Genomic DNA, 22,966 nt, shown 5'->3' on the forward strand with positions numbered 1-22,966 from the left:
CCGGAGACATCTGATTCTCTGTACAGTGGAGCTTCCTAGAGCCACACAGACCACAGTGAAACATACACTCACACACAAACCACAATGAAACATACACTCACACACAAACCACAGTGATAAGGATTCACTTTCACAAGTCAGGACCAGACATCGGAGATGGCCTGGTAAAAACACAAAAGAAAGGGGGCTAAAAGGCTGGTGATGATCCCTGATTTAGTTCCTTCTGTTGTGTATAGGGTTGCAAAGGGAGGGTATAATACCTGAAACTTTCCAAGTTTATCTTTCATGGATTTTATGTAATCTATCACAAGACATCTAGTGGCCCTTTTGGGTACTTCAGATTATCACAGGTACTTGTAATTACCTCTGGCCCTCTGTGTGGCCTGATCACATGTAAAATATATGAAATAATTAAATAGGATGATTTTTAATTAAACCATTTAATGACAAAGCTGTAAAACATTATCCTACATATAAACCATCAATTTAGTGAATACCATTGGGGTTTAATATGAGTGTCTCAAATTGAAATATTCTTTCTATTTTTTACACACTTATTTATTTGACTATGTCAATATGTACAGTTGAAGTCAGAAGTTTACATACATTTAGGTTGGAGTCATTAAAACTCATTCTTCAACCACTCCACAAATTTCTTGTTAACAAACTATAGTTTTGGCAAGTCGGTTAGGACATCTACTTTGTGCATGACACAAGTAATTTTTCCAACAATTGTTTACAGACAGATTATTTCACTTATAATTCACTGTATCACAATTCCAGTGGGTCAGAAGTTTACATACACTAAGTTGACTGTGCCTTCAAACAGCTTGGAAAATTCCAGATAATGGTCATGGCATTAGAAGTTTCTGATAGGCCAATTGACATCATTTGAGTCAATTGGAGGTGTACCTGTGGATGTATTTCAAGGCCTACCTTCAAACTCAGTGCCTCTTTTCTTGACATCATGGGAAAATCAAAAGAAATCAGCCAAGACCTCAGAAAAAAAATGTAGACCTCCACAAGTCTGGTTCATCCTTGGGAGCAATTTCCAAACGCCTGAAGGTACCACGTTCATCTGTACAAACAATAGTACACAAGTATAAACACCATGGGACCAAGCAGCCGTCATATCGCTCAGGAAGGAGACGCATTCTGTTTCCTAGAGATGAACGTACTTTGGTGCAAAAAGCGCAAATCAACCTTGTGAAGATTCTGGAGGAAACAGGTACAAAAGTATCTATATCCACAGTAAAACGAGTCCTATATCGAAATAACCTGAAAGGCCGCTCAGCAAGGAAGAAGCCACTGCTCCAAAACCGCCATAAAAAAGCCAGACTACAGTTTGCAACTGCACATGGGGACAAAGATTGTACTTTTTGGAGAAATGTCCTCTGGTCTGATGAAACAAAAATAGAACTGTTTGGCCATAATGACCATCATTATGTTTGGAGGAAAAAGGGGGAGGCTTGCAAGCTGAAGAATACCATCCCAACCGTGAAGCACGGGGGTGGCAGCATCGTGTTGTGGGGGTGCTTTGCTGCAGTAGGGACTGGTGCACTTCACAAAATAAATGGCATCATGAGGAAGGAAAATAATGTGGATATATTTAAGCAACATCTCAAGACATCAGTCAGGAAGTTAAAGCTTGGTCGAAAATGGGTCTTCCAAATGGACAATGACCCCAAGCATACTTTAAGGACAACAAAGTCAAGATATTGGAGTGGCCATCACAAAGCCTTTACCTCAAACCTATAGAACATTTGTGGGCAGAACTGAAAAAGCGTGTGCGAGCAAGGAGGCCAACAAAACTGACTCAGTTACACCGGCTCTGTCAGGAGGAATGGGCCAAAATTCACCCAACTTATTGTGGGAAGCTTGTGGAAGGCTACCCAAAACGTTTGACCCAAGTTAAGCAATTTAAAGGCATGCTACCAAATACTAATTTAGTGTATGTAAACTTCTGACCCACTGGGAATGTGATGAAAGAAATAAAAGCTGAAATAAATCATTCTCTCTACTATAATTCTGACATTTCACATTCTTAAAATAAAGTGGTGATCCTAACTGACCTAAGACAGGGAATTTTTACTAGGATTAAATGTCAGGAATTGTGAAAAACTGAGTTTAAATGTATTTGGCTAAGGTGTATGTAAACTTCCGACTTCAACTGTTTTTTTTGTAAATGTTTTGGCGTCAAACTGGTGGCAGTTGTGAAAAAAGTCAGTAGTTAGAAGAGTTGTAGAGTTAATACAAAATAATGCCATTGTTGATTAGGTGCTTTTTTTCATGAATTAGGCTATTTTCTCTTGAACCATATGTTCTATGTACTGGAAACTCATGGACAATATGGACACAGAAATAAAAAAGGAATACTATGTATGAATCCATTTTTTACAGTTATGCAAATATAAATGACCAAAGTTATGATAGATTGCCATAGATTTTCTGTTAATTTCCCAGATTAGATTCCAATAACTGGTAAATTACTGGTAGCTTTGCAACCCAAGTTATGTGGCAGCTTTTGTGCATTGGTTTTTGTGTCCTGGTGTTGTGTGTTTTGTTCACGGATTATCTGTCCGTCTTTTGACATTTTATTATGGTGGTATTCCACTCTTCACTCGTTGACTGCCCGGGGCAATCAGGAAGATAAAACATCAGGCATTAAATGCATTTAGAGAAAATCAAAGAAATCAAAGTACAGATGAATGTGTTTTGTTGTGGTCCTTTTTAGAAAATGTTTCAGATAAGGGGGAATTTAGTGTGGAGAGAGATAAGAGTGACATTTCGGACTGCTCTCTCACCATCATAGCAAAGAGCCCAGTTTCTCTCGTTTTCTCTCAGATCCAATCGGAGTAGAAGTATATGTGACGATGCAGTCGGAGGAATGCAGAAGGGACAGCCAAGACTTCCATCTGTAGTTTACAAAGATCAGCAAAACAAACATGCGGGGCCTTTTCTGATGTGCTTGCCACTCACACTCTACTAGCTCCATGCTGCTAGAAAAGAGTCCTTGGAGGCAGATGGGGCATGTTTGTGTTCCACATGGACCCGCTGCTCCCAAAACACTCTGACGAAGCGTTCTAAAACTAATAGTTCTCAAACTAGGAACACTAAGTTCTAGAACTATGGAGCTATAGGAACACGGAGTTCTAAAACTATGGAGCTAGAAAAACTGAGTTCTAGAACCATGAATCTAGAAATTCTCTTGAGTTCTAGAACCATGGATCTAGAAATTCTCTGAGTTCTAGAACTATGGAGCAATAGGTATATTGAGTTCGAAAACTATGGAGCTAGGGAAACTCTGAGTTCTACATGGCTCTAGAATTCTCAAGGTTTCTTAAGTGCAGCTATGAAGTGCAGTCTATGTAATGTTGTCAGCTGCCCAAAGGGTGAACAAAATCCAATGTTGGTCTGTTCCAATTACGCCTAATCAAAACACATGGCTCAAAGCCAACAGAATACCAGAAAGGAAGAACAAAAGTTAATTTCTCTATTACTGTTGCATGCATAATATACAGTACCAGTCAAAAGTTTGGACACACCTACTCATTTAAGGGTTTTTCTTTATTTGTACTATTTTCTAAATTGTATAATAATAGTGAAGACATCAAAACTATGAAATAACACATATGGAATCATGTAGTAACAACCACAAAAGTGTTTAACAAATCAAAATATATTTTATATTTGAGATTCTTCAAAGTATCCACCCTTTGCCTTGATGACAGCTTTGCACACGCTTGGCATTCTCTCAACCAGCTTCATGAGGTAGTCACCTGGAATGCATTTCAATTAACAGGTGTGCCTTGTTAAAAGTTAATTTGGGGAATTTCTTTCCTTCTTAATGGGTTTGAGCCAATCCATTGTGTTGTGACAAGGTAGGGGTGGTATAAAGAAGATAGCCCTATTTGGTAAAAGACCAAGTCCATATTATGGCAAGAACAGCTCAAATAAGCAAAGAGAAACAACAGTCCATCATTACTTTAAGACATTAAGGTCAGTCAATCCGGAACATTTCAAGGACTTTGAACGTTTCTTGAAGTGCAGTCACAAAAACCATCAAGTGCTATGATGAAACTGGCTCTCATGAAGACCGCCACAGCAAAGGCAGACCCAGAGTTACCTCTGCTGCAGAGGATAAGTTCATTAGCTTCACAGTTCATGTAACAGACACATTGTCACGACTCCCGCCGAAGTCGACCCCTCTCCTTGTTCGGGCGGCGTTCCGCAGTCGACGTCACCGGCTTACTAGTTGCCACCGATCGATGTTTCACTGTTCGTTTGGTTTTGTCTTTATTGTGTACACCTGTTTTGAGTTTCCCTAATTATGTTCATTATTTAAACCTCTGCATTTCCTGTTTTGTCTTGTCGGTGATTGTTTGTCTGTTTTGTGTAGTTGGAGGTGTTTCTCCTAACTATGTATTTTTTATGAGAAGATGGATTGATACATTTTAGTAAACACGTTTTGTTTACCTTCATCCCTGTGTCCTGCGCCTGACTCCTCCACTTCTCTAAGAAAATCCATTACAGAATCACCGACCAGCAAATGGAGTCAGCAGGAGCAGCCAGTTCTCCTAGTCATCTAGAGGAGCACGTTCAGCAGCAGGCTAAAATGATCCAGGATCTAATGACGGCCATGGATTGCGTGCTGCTGACCATGGAGAGAGTGGAGAGGAAAGGCTGTCCCGTCGACCCAGCCACACCACCGCCCGACACACCTCTGGATCCTATCCAACCGCCGTCTGGATCCGGTGGGATTCGGCTCTCGCTCCCGGGAGCGTATGACGGAGCAGCTGCCGGGTGTCAGGGGTTCCTACTCCAGCTAGAGCTCTACCTGGCGGCTGTCCAGCCGCCGCCCTCGGGACGCGAGAGAGTGAGCGCCCTCATCTCCTGTTTGACTGGTAAAGCCCTAGAGTGGGCCAACGCTATCTGGGAGGTGGAAGACCGGAATCTGGAAAACTAAGAGGACTTCTCCCGCCGCTTTCGGGCAGTGTTTGATCATCCACCAGAAGGAAAAGCGGCGGGAGAGCGCTTGTTCCATTTAAAGCAGGAGATGAGGAGCGCTCGGGAGTTTGCACTGGATTTTAGAACTCTGGCGGCTGGTTCAGGATGGAATGAGCGGGCCCTGATCGATCACTACAGGTGTGGTTTGCGAGAGGACGTTCGTAGGGAGCTAGCCTGCAGGGACACCACCATCCACCTGGACCAGCTGATGGACTTATCTATCCAGCTGGAGAACCTGCTGGCCTCCCGCGGACATCCGGATCGGGGTCCGTTGGTTCCATCCACCAGTCCCTTAGACCCAACACCAATGGAGTTGGGCGGGGCTGGTACTAGGGAGACCGGAGGGGAAACCGTTCCATGCACCAGAGGTGACCGCAGAGGACACACTGCTGGTCGGTGATGGGGAGGTTTTCCAGGTAGTCGAGGTGTTAGGCGGAACACTGGTGGTTCATCTCAGGTGAGTAGGCACACGACTCACCCAGACCCCCCTGTTGCTCACATGTGGTTATCTATAAGATTTCCGGGGTTTTCCCTGCATTCCCAGCATAAGGCGCTAGTAGATTCAGGCGCAGCTGGGAACTTTATAGATCGGTCTTTGGCCAATAGATTAGGGATTCCTATTGTTCCCGTTGATGTTCCCTTCCCTATACATGCCCTAGATAGTCGTCCTTTGGGGTCTGGGCTGATTAGGGAGGTCACAGTTCCCATTGCTATGGTGACGCGGGAGAGTTATGAAGAGAGTATTAGTCTCTTTCTGATTGACGCTCCTGCGTTTCCCGTTGTATTGGGGCTTCCCTGGTTGGCACCTCATGATCCTATTATTTTGTGGCAACAGAGGGTTCTCAAGGGATGGTCCTGTCAGTGTTCAGGGAGGTGTTTAGGTGTTTCCTTAGGTGCCACTACGGTGGAGAGTCCAAACCAGGTTTCCACCATGCACATTCCCCCCGAATATGCCGATTTGGCAATCGCCTTCTGTAAAAGGAAGGCGACTCAATTACCACCCCATCGACCGGGGGATTGTGCGATAAATCTCCTGGAGGGTGCTGCACTTAACAGGAGTCACGTGTATCCTCTGTCACAGGAGGAGACGGCGGCTATGGAAACATATGTCGCTGAATCTCTGGGACAGGGATACATTCGGCCCTCCATTTCACCTGTCTCCTCGAGCTTCTTTTTTGTGAAGAAGAAGGATGGAGGTTTACGCCCGTGCATTGACTATCGAGGTTTGAACCAGATTACTGTGAAATACAGTTACCCGCTACCTCTGATCGCCAGTATGACAGAGTCATTGCTCGGGGCGCGCTTCTTCACAAAATTGGACCTCAGGAGCGCGTACAATCTGGTGCGTATCAGGGGAGGGGATGAGTGGAAGACGGCATTTAGCACTACATCTGGGCACTATGAGTACATCGTCATGCCGTATGGCTTAATGAATGCTCCATCCGTCTTCCAATCATTTGTGGATGAGATCTTCAGGGACCTGCACGGGCGGGGTGTAGTGGTGTATATAGATGATATTCTCATATACTCCACCACCCGCGCTGAGCATGTGTCCCTTGTGCGTACGGTGCTTGGTCAACTGTTGGAGCATGACCTTTACGTCAAGGCGGAGAAATGTCTGTTCTTTCAACAGTCCGTCTCCTTCCTTGGGTACCGTTTGTCCGCGTCAGGGGTGGAGATGGAGACTGACCGCATTTCAGCCGTGCGTAATTGGCCGACTCCAACCACGGTAAAGGAGGTGCAGCGGTTTTTAGGGTTTGCCAACTACTACCGGAGGTTTATCCGGGGCTTTGGCCAGGTGGCGGCTCCCATTACCTCCTTACTGAAGGGGGGACCGGTGCGGTTGCGGTGGTCGGCTGAGGCGGACAGAGCTTTTGGTAACCTGAAGGCTCTGTTTACCACGGCTCCAGTGCTGGCGCATCCTGATCCCTCCTTAGCGTTCATAGTTGAGGTGGATGCATCCGAGGCTGGAATAGGGGCTGTGCTATCTCAGCGCTCGGGTAACCCACCAAAACTCCGCCCCTGTGCTTTCTTTTCGAAGAAGCTCAGCCCGGCGGAGCGAAACTATGACGTGGGGGATAGGGAGTTGTTAGCTGTTGTCGGGGCACTGAAAGCGTGGAGACATTGGCTTGAGGGGGCTAGACACCCTTTCCTCATTTGGACTGACCACCGAAATATGGAGTATATTCGGGCAGCGAGGAGACTGAACCCTCGCCAGGCTAGGTGGGCTATGTTTTTCACACGCTTTTCTTTCACTCTTTCTTATAAACCAGGTTCCCAGAACGTCAAGGCAGACGCACTGTCCCGGCTGTATGATACAGAGGAGCGGTCCACAGAGCCCACTCCCATAATTCCAGCCTCATGCCTGGTGGCACCGGTGGTATGGGAGGTGGACGCGGACATCGAACGGGCGTCACGTGCAGAACCCACTCCCTCCCAGTGTCCCGTTGGGCACGTGTACGTGCCGTTTGATGTTCGCGATCGTTTGATCTGTTGGGCCCACACATCACCCTCCTCTGGTCATCCTGGTATAGGTCGGACGGTGCGCTGCCTTACGGGGAAGTACTGGTGGCCCACGTTAGCCAAGGACGTGAGGGTTTATGTCTCCTCCTGTTCGGTATGCGCACAGTGCAAGGCACCTAGACATCTGCCCAGAGGGAAATTACAACCCCTTCCCGTTCCGCAACGACCGTGGTCACACCTATCGGTGGATTTCGTGACGGATCTTCCCCCGTCACCGGGGAACACCACGATCCTGGTCGTTGTGGATCGGTTTTCTAAGTCCTGCCGTCACCTTCCTTTGCCCGGTCTCCCTACGGCCCTACAGACTGCGGAGGCCCTATTTACCCATGTATTCCGGCACTACGGGGTGCCTGAGGATATAGTCTCTGATCGGGGTCCCCAATTTACGTCTAGAGTCTGGAGGGCGTTTATGGAACGCCTGGGGGTCTCGGTCAGTCTTACCTCAGGGTTCCACCCCGAGAGTAATGGGCAGGTGGAAAGAGTCAACCAAGAGGTGGGTAGGTTTCTGCGGTCCTATTACCAGGACCGGCCGGGAGAGTGGGCATCATTTATCCCTTGGGCGGAGATGGCCCAAAATTCCTTACGCCACTCTTCCACTAACCTTACCCCTTTTCAGTGTGTGCTAGGGTATCAGCCGGTCCTGGCACCATGGCATCAGAGCCAGATCGAGGTTTCGGCACTCGGAGGAGACATGGAACGCTGCCCATGTACGTCTTCAACGAGCCATCAGGCGGCAAAAGGCGAGTGCCGACAGCCACCGCAGTGAGGCCCCGGTTTATGCACCGGGGGATCGGGTCTGGCTCTCGACCCGAAACCTGCCCCTTCACCTGCCCTGCCGGAAGCTGGGTCCGCGGTTTGTGGGGCCATTTAAAGTCCTGAGGAGATTGAACGAGGTTTGTTATAGGTTACAACTTCCCCCTGATTATCATATTAACCCCTCGTTCCATGTGTCTCTCCTCAGGCCGGTGGTAACTGGTCCGCTCCAGCAGTCGGAGGTACGGGAGGTTCCTCCGCCCCCTCTCGAGGGGGCCCCGGCATATACCGTATGAGCCATTATGGACTCCAGGCGTCGGGCGAGGGGCCTTCAGTACCTCGTGGAGTGGGAGGGGTATGGCCCGGAGGAGCGAAGCTGGGTACCGGCGGAAGACATCCTGGATCCATCGTTAATCCAGGATTTTCATCGCTTCCGTCCGGATCGCCCTGCTCCCCGTCCTCCGGGTCATCCCCGAGGCCGGTGTCGGCGCGCTGCTGGAGCCGCGCGTCGGGGGGGGTACTGTCACGACTTCCGCCGAAGTCGACCCCTCTCCTTGTTCGGGCGGCGTTCGGCGGTCGACGTCACCGGCTTACTAGTTGCCACCGATCGATGTTTCACTGTTCGTTTGGTTTTGTCTTTATTGTGTACACCTGTTTTGAGTTTCCCTAATTATGTTCATTATTTAAACCTCTGCATTTCCTGTTTTGTCTTGTCGGTGATTGTTTGTCTGTTTTGTGTAGTTGGAGGTGTTTCTCCTAACTATGTATTTTTTATGAGAAGATGGATTGATAAATTTTAGTAAACACGTTTTGTTTACCTTCAACCCTGTGTCCTGCGCCTGACTCCTCCACTTCTCTAAGAAAATCCATTACACACATGTCAACTGTTGAGAGGAGACTGCGTGAATCAGGTCTTCATGGTCGTATTGCTGCAAAGAAACCACTACTAAAGGTCACCAATAATAAGAAGAGACTTGCTTGGGCCAAGAAACACGAACAATGGACATTAGACCGGTGGAAATCTGTCCTTTGGTTTAATGAGTCCAAATCTGAGATTTTTAGTTCCAACCGCCGTGTCGTTGTGAGACGCAGTGTAGGTGAATGGATTATTTCCGCATGTGTGCTTCCCACCGTGAAGCATGGAGGAGGTGTGATGGTGTGGGGGTGCTTTGCTGGTGACACTGTCTGTGATTTGTTTAGAATTCAAGGCACACTTAATCAGCATGGCTACCACAGCATTCTACAGTGATACGCCATCCCATCTGGTTTGCACTTAGTGGGACAATCATTTGTTTTTCAACAGGACAATGACCCAACACACCTCCAGGCTGTGTAAGGGCTATTTGACCAAGAAGGAGAGTGATGGAGTGCTGCATTAGATGACATGGCCTCCACAATCAGTCGACCTCAACCCAATTGAGATGGTTTGGGATAAGTTGGACCTCAGAGTGAAGAAAAAGAAGCCAACAAGTGCTCAGCATATGTGGGGACTCCAAGACTGTTGGAAAAGCATTCCTCATGAAGCTGGTTGAGAGAATGGCAAGAGTGGGCAAAGCTGTCATCAAGGCAAAGGGTGGCTACTTTGAAGAATCTCAAATATAAAATACATTTTGATTTGTTTAACACTTTTCTGGTTACTACATGATTCCATATGTGTTATTTCATAGTTGTGATGTCTTCACTATTATTCTACAATGTAGAAAATAGTAAAAATTAAGAAAAACCCTTGAATGAGTAGGTGTGTCCAAACTTTTGACTGGTACTGTAAGTGATTAAATCGTTTTTTGAGAGCACTTCAATGCCAGGTCACACTTGACTCACCTCAGTTCAGGCCCTCTATTTATCCTCCCAGTCCGGCCCCATCTTCCCTTGGGCCTGTAATCACGCAGGGGCCCAGAAAGAGAGAGGAAAGGAGAGGGAGAGAGAAAGGGAGATGAGGGAGAAAAGAGAGAGAGGTGAGGAGGGGGTCTTTGTTTTGAAACACACCTGTTTTCGATCCTGTTTGTGCTCATGTTGGCTGGCATGTCTGGTATGTTAATTACATGTGGTTTGGGGTAAGGAGGCTTTGAGCTGTTTCAGGGGCATGTGTGTGCAGCTATTAGATGCTCTGTTCTCTCTCTCTCTTTCACTCACTCACTTCACTCACTTAGTTATATAAAGGTTAAATGAATAAAATAAAAAATAACTTGCTCACTCTTTGTGAGGTGTGTTCGCGATTGGGGCCAATGCTTTGGTGTAGCAGTGAGGCTTTGGCTAGAGTAAGAGGGTTTTGTGGTGGATCACTGGAGATAGATGAACGTGTCTCTGATAGGGAGGAAGGAGAGTTGAAGTTCACAAAGATGCTTGTAGGACCTCACATTTTCGATACACCTTCAACCTTATGGATCAATGTGTTTGCATTTTTACTGTAGCAATTTGATTGTATGAAGCTAATGACGGATTCACTTGCTGAGTGTTTTTTGCTTTCATTCAGAATGCCAGGAAATTAACAATAAGTCACCCTAGTGTTCTGTACTGTAGATACCACAGGCTTACAGTTAAGCAATAAGGCCCGGGGGGGGGTGTGGCATATGGCCAATATACCATGGCCAAGGGCTGTTCTTAGGCACGACGTAACATGGAGACAGCCCTTAGCCATGGTATATTGGCCATATACCACAAACCCCCGACGTGCCTTATTGCTATTATAAACTGGTTACCAATGTGATTAGAGCAGTAAAAATATATATTTTTTGTCATACCCATAGTATACGGTCTGATATACCATGGCTGTCAGCCAATCAGCGTTCAGGACTCCAACCACCCAGTTTATAATAAATGTTTTAGCATGTTGATTGCTGCCTTTGAAAGTCTGGAACATGCTGGTCAGCCTAGATTAGAATGACTGACACACACACAGTGGGCGGATATCCTTTGGGGAATTACACTGGCAGTACAGTCAAGAGTGGGTGAGAATAAATGGATGACATGGGCACAATGACATACTCCACTGGGAAGTTGGAACAATGCAGTCTGTGTGTCTGGGTGCCCCCGTCCTCCACATCGGATGCAACTTAAAACACTGTCGCCACCGCTGCTCGGCTGATTAAAATTGCACCCGTCGGAAGAGTAGAAGGAGAGAGGAGAGGGAAGGGAGTGAGAGAGAGAGAGAGAGAGAGAGAGAAAAGGAGAGAGAGAGAGAGAGAGAGAGAGAGAAAAGGAGAGAGAGAGAGAAAAGGAGAGAGAGAGAGAGAGAGAAAAAATGAGAGAGAGAAAAGGAGAGAGAGAGAGAGAGAGAGAGAGAGAGAGAGTAAAGGAATGCTGTGGTTATTAGAGACAGATTAATGCATGTTCTGTCACTGCATCTGCGTATCACACATTTCTGAGGCTGCCTCTGAAATGGCACCCTATTCCCTATATAGTGCACCCCTATGGGCCCTGGTCAAAAGAAGTGCACTATGAAGGGAATAGGGTGCCATTTTGGGATGTAGCCTGAGTGTTAGTTAGTGTAGGGAAAGTTTTACGCCCTCTTTTTTATAAATAAAAAGAAGGGAATAGGAGAAGAATAGAGGAAGAGAAGAAGAGATGAGAAAACCCCAATGCAGTGCTTGAACAGACTTTAGCAACAGTGGGCCGTCATGTCCTATATCACAGCCATAGATCCCAAAGCTAGCCAATCCCCGACAGTACTAAGAACCCATATGCTTGTGTGTGTGTGTGTTTGTGTTTGTGTGTTCATTACCTTCCTTCCCAGCAGAAGACAAATTAAACACGCTCGGTTTTTTTTCTCTCTAAGCCCTACATTGGTTGTTTGTTTGCTGGTATAGGGGCCCAGCACGTAACTGCACCACAGAGCTCATCTGGAATGGCATTTGGAGCTCTGAGCTAAGACCTGTCTGGTCTGGTGTAGGTTAGCTAGGCGCTTGCTAGCTTTGTCTTTGTTTGCTGTACATTCTTTATGAGCCTTGGCTTGGTGGGTCATAACATAACAATAGGAAATCAAGTCAACCAAGTGTTACTTCACTGGAGCAACATGGAGAGAATGAGGGCTTTGAAGAAAGCAGTTCTAACAATAAATAAAGAGTTTTCTATCTCGCATTTTTGTGCTCTGCCACTACTTCTCCTGTTGTTTCTCTTTGGTACACTCTTTTTGTCTGATTCTCACGTTCTCATTTTTTCTTTCTGTGTCTAATTCTCTCTTATCTCTCATCCTATCTCTCTGTTTTTCTCTTTCCCATTGACTCTTTCTTTCATCGTGTCTTCTTTGCTCTCTGTGCACCCGCCTAATTTCCGGTTTGGTTTATGATTTCAGATGGATCTTTCCTAAACACCCTAATAGAGTACCTTGGAACGCACAGAGCAACTTCACTGAGCCTCTCTCTCTCCCTCCCACCTGCTCTGTCCTGGGGCCTCATTTATAAAATAAAAGTTATTAGATTTATACTTGAACTTAGTCGTAAGATCATTACCGACGGTGTGCCTACTTTCGATTCATAAAATATACTGAGCATAAAAAACCTTGCTTACGCAGGTTCTAAGAAGCCCATTTGTAACTTACGCACCTGTGATCTATAAATCTCGAATGAACTTAAAATTGACGGCACCTTAATGTGCCTTACCTGACTGCACGTTGCAAAATAAATTTAGGAATCTATGTTATTCAATTATTGCACCCACACTGCTCATGCGCGCCAACTCTCGTCTGCGTTGTCAAGGGAGGGGGGCCTGTCACGCCGGAGCTCTCCCAAATGGACCAGCGCATCGGGGCAATCATTGGGGAAAGCGCATACACTGGCACATGCTCTGACTGCGACAGTGAATGTTTAAAAAAAGGTGAGTTTCTTCTATTTTGCTTTATTTTATTTTTCATATGGTTTAATCCCAGCTTTTACATCGTTAGCAGTAACATTGGAAACGGTGAAGTCGGAGCGCGAAACCCCCACAACTGCATCACTGGATCACGGTAAGTAATTAAGAGAATGTGAAACTTGGTTGTAAGTAACTTAATATACAAGACATGCGCTGATTTATTTTATTCACATAGAAACGGGGGAAGCTGCGTTGCAGCCCATGCTCCCTCCACCCAGGGATAAAGTGCGTGAGGCTCCCAAATCAGCAGGTGCCAGGAGTGAAAGGGAAGGTTTGGCCACAGGTGTCAAGAGTATGTCCACGTCTGCGTCCGTGCGCCGGGAAAAGTCTGTGAGGACCCGATTCCTAAGCGTCGCAGACCCGCAGGTGCCAGGAGTGAGGGGGAATGTTTGGCCACAGGTGTCGAGGGTCCATCCACGTCTGCGTCCACGTCTACAGTTCGCGTGTTGACCGCCTCAGTCCTGCAAACCCAGAACGAGTTGGAACACATTGGTTGGGAAGATTGTGACTGAACTCGGAAGAATACATAGGGTTTTGATTCATTTACATAATGCAATTGTTGAACGTTTTCCACAACGTGAATAAAAAACCTATGCCTTTGTATATTGTCTGGCATTCTGTTTCTTACCACCAATCTCTGTTTGAGCTGCCGTCTCCTTCTCACTGCATCAGCCGGGGCAGGTGCTCCATCGGGTGGTGGGTTAGGAGGCTCTTGGGAGTCCATTCTAATCTCCACATCCATTTCAATACCATGTCTCAGGGCTATGTTGTGGAGCACACCACATGCCAGTATTATGCGTGTCACCTTTGATTGGAAACCATTCATTCTTAAAACAGGCCAACATTTTATATTTAGGTTTGAAATTGCACACCCCGATGTTCTTGTCAAACAAACTTGCACTACTAATAGGCACTACAGTTACTGAGATGTCCCCTTGAAATCTGTTTGCATTTTGTTGCAATGCTAGTGGAAACAATAGGACTCAGCTGATTCCATTCGTTTACACTAGCATTGCTACAAAATGAACAAGCTTCACGGGGACATCTCAGTAACCGTAGGGCCAAATTAAAAACTGTTTTCAGCTATTTGGCCAGAACCTTTGGGTGTGCAATTTCAATAAAATGCTAAATATAACATGTTGGTATATGTTGCTTTAAGTTGACCCATTTTAAAACTAAATTAAAGTTTAGCATTTTTATTAAATGAAATTACCTTCTCTGGCTTGTAGACGAGTTTTCCACCTGATGCATCAAGGCAACATGGCCCTTCAGCAATCCGATGGTGCGCTCCACAACCAACCTTGTTCTACCGCGCCAAACTGAAGCGCATTTCCTCTGCTGTTCGGGGATCGGCAAAGGGAGCAAGAAGCCACGTTTTCAGTGGATAGCCCCGGTCACCTAATAGGGTAAAACCATTGTGTTACATTATTTTGCACGGTTAATAGGCTATTATACACTGGGGGAAAAAAATAACTCACCGAGAAGCCACCCGCCTCCACTCTCACCAGCTTCTAGACGCGGGCCTACTCTGCTGTGGCGCAGAATTAATGAGTCGTGCGTAGATGCTGGTCACTTGGAGCATACATTGAGGAGTTGCATACGGGCATCGCAGATGATCTGAACATTAAATTAATGGAAATTCTTCCTGTTAACAGATACAAGTTCATCTATAGACGGTGCGCGTAAGGCAATATGCGTGCAGTCAGCTGCGCCTGCAGTATGACCCCTTGGAAATGAAATGAGGGTGTAAGTGGGAAACTAATGTATCTCGTGGACAATACGTGTAGAATCGCCTCGATCACTTGTGGCAGGATGCGGCTGAATGATGGCTGTGATATACCCAACCTGTCACTCATTTCCCTCTGGAATGTCCCAATAGTGAGGAATCCCAGAGTGGACAGTACAGATACGGATATGGCATGATTACAGAGTGTCTTCCTTTCCAGATTAGGGGCTAAATCCGCGCACAAATCTAACAGAACATTTCTTGGGGGATGATAGGCCATGAGCAAAAAAAGTTGTTCCAGTCTCTGAAAACTCTCCCTTCTAAAAGCACAATTTTCGATGTCTTCCAATAATGCCAGAACAGCCATGGTTACTTTTTTCTAATTTTACACACTATTTATAGAACATCGCATCCTGTTTTTAATTCAAAACACCTTGCGTCTGGCAATTCATTCCTCACACCTTTAATTGATCATTTCTAACAAATTGTTCATAAAGCTAATGCAAAGTTCACCACAGGCTTGGACGCATATGCGTCCCAAACTGCAATACCCCCTACATAACCAGCAGGAAAATCACTTACGTCAAGTCTAGACTTTGAGTAGAGATAAGATCATTTCCACATCATTGTAAGGTTTTATAAATAACTACTTAAACGTGGTATTCTGCGTAAGTCATACTTAAGATCAAAATTGATCGTAAGTCCGTTTTATAAATGCGGCCCCTGGCTGTATCCATGTTGTTTCACTGAGACCCTCTCTCTCTCTCACTCACTCACTCCCTTCCCCTCTCTCCCCCTAACCACCTCCCTCCTCCTCTCCACCTTGTTTACTCTAGTGTCAGAGTTGGTTTAGAGTGAGTTCACCGGAAGCATGTGTTGAGTATGCAGAAGGGTGTAGCAGGATGGACATATCCCCCTCTATATTTGTTTAACCTGCTAACCTTGTCTACTTAGTCCACTTAGAGGCCTGGGACAAGGCAGATTAATCACAGACAGGGTAGCTTGAGATACAGTAATGGAGAGAGGTAGGCAGGGGTGAAGTGTGTGTGTGTGTGTGTGTGTGTGTGTGTGTGTGTGTGTGTGTGTGTGTGTGTGTGTGTGTGTGTGTGTGTGTGTGTGTGTGTGTGTGTGTGTGTGTGTGATAGGAGGTGAAGATATGAAGACCCTTTAAATCATGTTTGGAAAATATGCCTCTTCATTTTCATATTTGTCTTTGTCTCACTGAAACAGCAGATGGCTAGATCAAAGTGACTCCAGAAGAAACAGGGAAACTGACAGGAAGTGCTAAGGAGAAGTAATTTAACGTGACACCCATCCTCTATGTGTCACGTTGGCATTTCGTCCTCACATATGTCAGGTCCTTCCTTTCCACTTTTGTTTCAACTTCCTCCTTCAGGTCATAGTCAGTGTATAAGTCCCATCTTTCACTACCTCATCCCCCCCATTCACCCAAAGTGTGCACTTGACTTGCACACTTTCTTGCATGGATTTGACAATGGTGGAAGTGCACACTTCCTGTAAAAGGGTGGAGAATCGGGACACAGCATTTTCCCACTTGGGTCACCCAGACCAAGCTGTACCCTCAGTCCATCTGTGCTGCTGTGTTCTGTCAAACATCATTCCAAACCCCTGTAGAGATTGTTTTAAAGGTAGATGCTTTATCCCATTTAATCTGTTTTCTGAAAGATTATCCGACATCAGTCAAACACTTTAATTGAAGGCCAAATAGCAGCTTGAGGCAACTTTTCTTTCTTTAAGCTTTTCTTTCGATCTCCGTGTTGTAGCCCAACACTAGTGCACTGAAGGCTACATTCGTCTCTTCCCATTACGGGGTGAGTAGAAGTAAATAATAAGGAGCATGTTAAAACACACGTTAGAACGAGAAGCAGCCACATTTTATAGATGCTACTGATTCCATTATGGCAAGGATTCCCCTGGACTTGTGGCTAGGTAGGTGAGGTGGTGGGCTGGGGGTGTGTGTGTGCGTGTGTGAGGGGTATTTGGGGTAGTGTTGAGGCTATTTTAGGCCTAAATTGGGTTTCCATGGTTTTATTGCTCCCTTATTCAGGTCACTAACAAAACAGAATGACAATGGCTTTAAAGGAAACGAGTCATTGTATTGGAGGAAGACATTGGGCTAGTGAAGGGGCATCTCTCACTTACGTGGGAATAAGACTCTCTTCAATTCTGTTGTAGCAAGTCTATCTTTTTCAGTTACGTTCACACTTTTGTTGACCCTTGTAAGGATGAAAGCATCTTGCCTGTTTAGTCACAGTTGTAACCTGTAAGTCTGTTCCCCATAGTGGAATACTGTATCTAAAACACCTCATGGGAAATAAGTTACTGTACTTGTATAAAACTTAACAGCACTGCAGTATACCTGTAAAAATATTTTTTCCCCCTCTGCCATGCTGTGCCTTCCTCAAATCAAATTCTATTTGTCACATGCTTCGTAAACAACGAAGTGTCGACTAAAGGCCTCTGCATGCTTCCCAGCCTAAACAGTTTGGAATAGTTTTTGCATATGTTATGTGTTATTTTCTGATGTTTTTGTTGGTTTTGGTCCTCAGCAATGACTCCATCACTGGGGTCCTAACGCGACTCCAGTCATGTTTGTGCTTGCGAGATTGAGTCTGACTAGTAGAGAAGCGTTGTCTTCTCCTTTCCCTAGCAGTTGAAATTCAATAATAGAAAAACAACCTAGCTTGTGAACAAAACAATGTAAATAGTATTTTGTTTCAAGTAAATTAGACCATTGTGTATGTCTGTGCGCTGTGCTTATAAAGGATGTATCTTTCAGCTCTTCACATGTGCACAGCCCCCAGCCAGGCAGTGTTGCAGCGCAAGGTGGAATAGGCTATGTACATAGGTTTCATAGTTCTTTGACTCAATTTACCAGCTATGAAACAAAACTGCAGAAATACTTTGAAAAACATCTAATGTAGCATTTGTTTTACTAGAAATGTGATCATACTTGACTATTTTTATTCACAAATGCGAGTGAAATACTTGCGTTGTGGAGCCCTAACCATCTGCCAACCTGGCTGGTGAAATAGATATCTTACCCGCCAATGCCAAAATCTACTTGCATTTGCAGGACTAATCGTTTTCATTCACATTTTTTCACTTGAGAAATAATGCACCAAACATTTTACATGCTGGCTAGACCGGGCATACGTGTGCGTCCGCCTTCGCACGCATGTTGATTTGGTCCAGACGCCATCAGGACATGCAGGTTGAAATATCAAAACTAACTCTGAACCAACTATAGTTAGCGAACGCACTTTTGTACATCACACTGTAACGTACAATTGACCTTATTTTAGCGCCCCAAAAAACGTAATACTTCCAGGTCAACTGTAATGTGAATACCAATGTAAAGCACAATTTCTCCACATTCCAAGCAAAATCAATGACGAGACCTTCATGCTGCACATCTCTGCATGATTGAAGAAGCCAATCAGCTCCATCGGGTCTTTTTAAAAATGGCGGGTGGGGAAGCGAAACCTACTGTGTGATAGGGAAATGGGGAGATAAGCAGTGTGGGGAAACCCGATCTGTCCAACTTATCACCTCTAAAATGTAAATAAAACGCTATGAAGAGTTTATGTCGAATTTGAATCAGGTTTTTAGGGCGCGCTAAAGTTATCTTCAGAAGTAAGTAACGGCTTTTGAGTGTCATGATGGCTTGCAGTGATGAATGCATTCAGTTGTACAATTGACTAGGTATCCAGCCGTCCCTTTCTTCTTTTTAATCTGCGAGAGAAGCGCTACACCTGGTAGAGAGAGGATGTACGAAACAGAATGAGTTGCATTATGCTGGCTGTACGTTACATCATGAAACTTCACAATTTAACATACAGTGTCAGAGGGGTCCGTTTTTAAAAACTTTTCTCCAATACTATCGGGCCATTACCATGTCAATCAACGCTTGAATAGCAACATAGTTCACACATCAGATTTTGATGCCAACACAGTCGCTACAGTCCCATTAGTTTTCATTGCAGCCTCGTTTGAATGCTGCGGTTGCGCAAATTTGTACGGAATGGGGTTAGTCAACAGTATATTAGTTTCGGGACAGGTTGAAACACATGAAACGTGGTTGGACATTTCGCTAGTTAAACGTGGGCTGTGGTCAGCATGTTAGTGAAATGTAAAATCATGCGACTAAGATCTTGGCAAAAACAATTTCTTGAATTATCTTACATTAATTCTGACTATTTTGAGGAAGTGTATACTGATTACGGTGTCTCAAAATGGACAAACAGTACTATTGACTCGTTTTTTCTTGTTTCTCAAATTAAGGTTTTTAATGGAGTATGCGAGCACACTTGTTCGTTTCGGCTCGTGGTGCCCCAATGCTTTATTAAGACACTTTATGTTGGCATTTACTTTATTTTGTCAGTTACCTCATATATATCTTGAGATATCTACTGCAGCCCTCCTCCTCCACATATAACACCCGTTCTGCCAGTCACATTCTGTTAAAGTTCCCCAATGCACATACATCCCTGGGTCGCTCGTCTTTTCAGTTCGCTGCAGCTAGCGACTGGAACGAGCTGCAACACTCAAACTGGACAGTTTCATCTCAATCTCGTCCTTCAAAGACTCAAACATGGACACTCTTACTGACAGTTGTGGTAGTTTTGAGTGATGTATTGTTGTCTCTACCTTCTTGACCTGTGCTGTTTGTGCCCAATAATGTTTTTATCATGTTTTGTGCTTTTACCATGTTGTGCTGCTACCATGTTGTGTTGCTACCATGTTGTTGTCATGTTGTGTTGCTACCATGCTGTGTTGTCATGTGTGGCTGCCTTGCTATGTTGTTGTCTTAGGTCTCTCTTTATGTAGTGTTGTGTTGTCTCTCTTGTCGTGATGTGTGTTTTGTCCTATATTTTTATTGTGTTTTTTTATTTTTAATCCCAGCCCCCATCCCCGCAGGAGGCCTTTTGGTAGGCCGTCTTTGTAAATAGGAATTTGTTCTTAACTGACTTGTCTAGTTAAATAAAGATTAAATAAATTAAAAAAATATATATAGTCTGTCCTACAGTCAGTCCTCATGGTTGTCCCTCTGTTACTCCCTACTGGGTTGTAATAAAGATGGAGGAATGGTTAGAAGGATGGGGATATAGAGAGGGATGGAGGAGGCTCCTTAAATCAGTCTGTCTTTAGAACCAGACCTATGTAATTATCTAGCGCTTTGTTTCATCCCTGCTCATAGCTAACACAACAACACAGTGCTGTATTAATAGCGTGACCTGGCAGCTCTCTACAGAGAGACATCCTTTGTTTTTCTGCTTGTTTGTTTTGTTAACCAATGAAATCACATGACCAAAAGCAGGCATAGCTCTCTCTCTCTCTCTCTCTCCCTCTTTCTCTCTCTCCCTCTCTCTCTCTCTCTTTCTCTTTCTCCTCTCTCTCTCTTTCTCTCCCCCTCTCTATATATCCCTCTCTCAATCTCTCTCTCTTTCCATCACTCGCCAACGAGCACTATTTGAAGTCTTAGTATGGAAGTAATTAGCCCGCAAATCCCGACAAATATAATAACAGGGCGATTAGCTCTCAGTGAATTATCCTCCTCTCTTTCCTTTTTTAAGACTTCTTGGGTTTGTGTGGTATCCTGCAAGAGCAAGACTTTGCTGGTTGGGGTTTGGGGCGAGTCCTCCATCCTCCTCTTCTCCTCCCTTTTCCCGGACTTTTCTATTTGAGGATCTTGCATGTATTTAAGATTTTTTTTCTACTCCCCCCACTCTCTCTCTCTCTCTCTCTCTCTCTCTCTCTCTCTCTCTCTCATGCGGTCGTGGTCTCTGGTTCTGTTTCCCATCAGGCTGTGATGCGACCACAAGAAAGGCCCTTGTCATGTGACATGAGTGGACTGGTCACATGCTGACAGAGAGGGGGAGGAGAGGATCTGAGGTGGCGATAGTCACCAATCAGAGGGGAGAGGACAGCTGGAGTATGTCCCAAATAGCTTCCTATTCCCTTATATAGAGCACTATTTTTGATGGGTCCTGGTTAAAAGTAGTGCACTAAATAAGGAATAGTGTACCATTTCGGATGGAGACCTTGTAGTAAGTGTATGGATTGTGTCACAGCTTTTGGATCTCTCTTCCTATCCTCATCCTATAGTGGGAGGAACTTTCGTTTTGAAGGACATGTGCATGGCGTCCCTCCCTCCCTTCCTCCGCAGGCCTTTTAAACACTCCATTCATCTTTAAGATGGCCTCAATTATCTCTGAGTCCCTGCAGATACACTACTTCCCATTCCCACCGCTGGCAAATGGTGCCTCCAGACCACATCAAGCCCTTGGCCTGGGCGCTAGGAAAACACTGTCTTATTTACCATCTCATCCTGGAAGGGTTAGATAGCTTCGCCATAGCAGGGACATGACTGCCATCAGCAGGAGCAGTATCCAAAGTACTGAACACTGAAACAAACAGTAAACTTCCACAAAAGTTTAACAAATAGGAGACATTTCACAAAGTCACATTGGGTTCCTCTCCTTTTCTCTTCTGATCTATTGCTTTGTAAAGCAGGCACAATAACGTCAGTCGCTTCAATTTCAATCTAGTGTGTGTGTGTCCAGTTTGAAGGACAGACACAAGGCCTGTTTGTCATGCAAGGCTCTGCCTCAACGCTTCCTGCAAGGTACTACTGTCTGTCTGAGATGACTGGAGTGGAGAATATAGCACCCTTGACGTGATTGCTCTGGGATATGAGTGACTCATAAATTCACTGGAACTGGCCCTCAAACTCTCCACACTGCTCAGTGTGAATCCTGTGACACACACACACACACACACACACACACACACACACACACACACACACACACACACACACACACACACACACACACACTCATCCAACCTTATTAAACCTCCTCATCTGTCCTCTGAATGTCAGACTGATAGCTGATGCTATCGCTCTCTGTTTACATTCTCTCTATACTCCCCATACGAGTGTGACACGTCTCCTAATGCTATAAAGCTGGATTGCTACTTTTATGAATACATGTTCTTCCCCTTCACTTAGCCTCTAGGTATATTTATGATGCTTGGCTGATACTGAGCCACGCAGACCTAGACACTGGCAGAACTAATTCACTGAGGGAGTGAGGAGTTGTTTACAGTTTGCAGACAATGGAGTGGCTTCATAATTACTGAAACGCTACACCCCTCAGCTCCTTACTTGCAGTGAAGCCTATCAGTCTGTCATACCGCTGATGGATCGTGGATAGGGCTGACCGAACAATTGAGCCTGCCCTAAATGTCTTTAATTAAAACCCACTTTTACATGACACTAAAAGCAACTGGAGGCCTCTCCTGGTTTGACATGGAGGCAAGGCAGCTCGGTTTTCTGCAAGAACATAGTGTTTCACGAGGGAAACTATTGTATGTGATTATTAGTGCAGAATACGTTGTTGGAGATTCTTTGTATGTGTTTCCTGTTACTTTTGGCACGAGACATAGAAGGAATGACATCAGACAAGTTGCGTTTCAGATATCAAACCTCCATAACCTCCATAAAGACAACACTGGATGACTGAAGCCGTTTTGATTTTGTTTTTGCTGTATTTTGCTCGGGGTTCTTCCATAGATCAGCCTTATGGAGGACTGGATAAGGGTCTCTTAAGGAGAAAACGGGGATCAGGGGAGACCAATACCGAGTGGTAGGACTAATTGACTCCTTTGTCTGTGAACTAGCACATCTAGGGCTGAGTTGCGTGGGTGACTTTGGGAACAGTCCTTCCAAGGCTCTGTGATGCTGCTGTCTCTTCCCAAACAGGCCGGTAACGAGCTGTACAGGGCTGCTTCAAAAGGGTCTATAGGGATCGACTGATCTGAATGATGTTCTACCCTAGATGCGGTGGAACAGGAAATGAGCTTTAAACTTTAGACTCCAAAGGGGAAGCAGAGAGAGACTAACATCATAGCATTATCTCTCAGGGCATATGGCTGTCACTGCAAGCAGGATGGACAGTAAAAGTGACAGAGCTTCGCTCTATACTTCACTGTACTGGGCCTCAAGTAGGTGAGCATTTAAGATGCATTTTCAGACAGGGCCCGTGTCTGTGCTGGCCAGACCAGAGACCTTACTCCCTCTCT

General features: G+C 45.1%; 1 protein-coding gene across 3 annotated transcripts in view; it reads left to right on the plus strand.

Moving 5' to 3' along the window:
• The window catches only part of LOC106584901 (kremen protein 1), a 125,263-nt gene that overhangs the window by 19,444 nt on the left and 82,853 nt on the right, over positions 1–22,966 (plus strand). The gene's annotated exons all lie outside the window — the stretch shown is intronic.

The sequence above is a fragment of the Salmo salar genome, chromosome ssa24 (assembly GCF_905237065.1).
Source record: "Salmo salar chromosome ssa24, Ssal_v3.1, whole genome shotgun sequence".
In the NCBI taxonomy this organism is placed as follows: domain Eukaryota; kingdom Metazoa; phylum Chordata; class Actinopteri; order Salmoniformes; family Salmonidae; genus Salmo; species Salmo salar.